Source organism: Sinocyclocheilus anshuiensis, unplaced genomic scaffold (genome assembly GCF_001515605.1).
Source record: "Sinocyclocheilus anshuiensis isolate Anshui unplaced genomic scaffold, SAMN03320099.WGS_v1.1 scaffold1032, whole genome shotgun sequence".
Taxonomy (NCBI): domain Eukaryota; kingdom Metazoa; phylum Chordata; class Actinopteri; order Cypriniformes; family Cyprinidae; genus Sinocyclocheilus; species Sinocyclocheilus anshuiensis.
The window spans coordinates 94,120-94,553 of NW_015549638.1; the positions used below are offsets into that span (position 1 = coordinate 94,120).

A 434-nucleotide genomic window follows, 5' to 3' on the forward strand; every position below is an offset into this window, starting at 1 on the left:
CAGGCATGTTGGCTGGCCAATCAAGCACAGTAATATCATGGTCAGCAAACCACTTGGAAGTGGTTTTGGCACTGTGGACAGGTGTTAAGTCCTGCTGGAAAAGGAAATCGGCATCTCCATAATGCTTGTCAGCAGATGGAAGCATAAAGTGCTCTAAAATCTCCTGGTAGACGGCTGCATTGACTTTGGACTTGATAAAACACAGTAGACCAACACCAGCAGACTTCACGGCACCCCAAATCTTCACTGACTTTGTAAACTTCACACTGGACTTCAAGCAACTTGGATTCTGTGCCTCTCCAGTCTTCCTCCAGACTCCAGACCTTGATTTCCAAATGAAATGCAAAATGTACTTTAATCTGAAAAGAGGACTTTTTCTCCTTAGCCCAGGTAAGATGCTTCTGATGTTGTTTCTGTTTCAGAAGTGGCTTTGG

The 434-nt window shown here is 44.5% G+C and overlaps 1 protein-coding gene across 1 annotated transcript in view; it reads right to left on the reverse strand.

Annotated features, from left to right (window-relative positions):
• The window catches only part of LOC107659833 (protein CASC1-like), a 7,247-nt gene that overhangs the window by 3,821 nt on the left and 2,992 nt on the right, over positions 1-434 (reverse strand). The gene's annotated exons all lie outside the window — the stretch shown is intronic.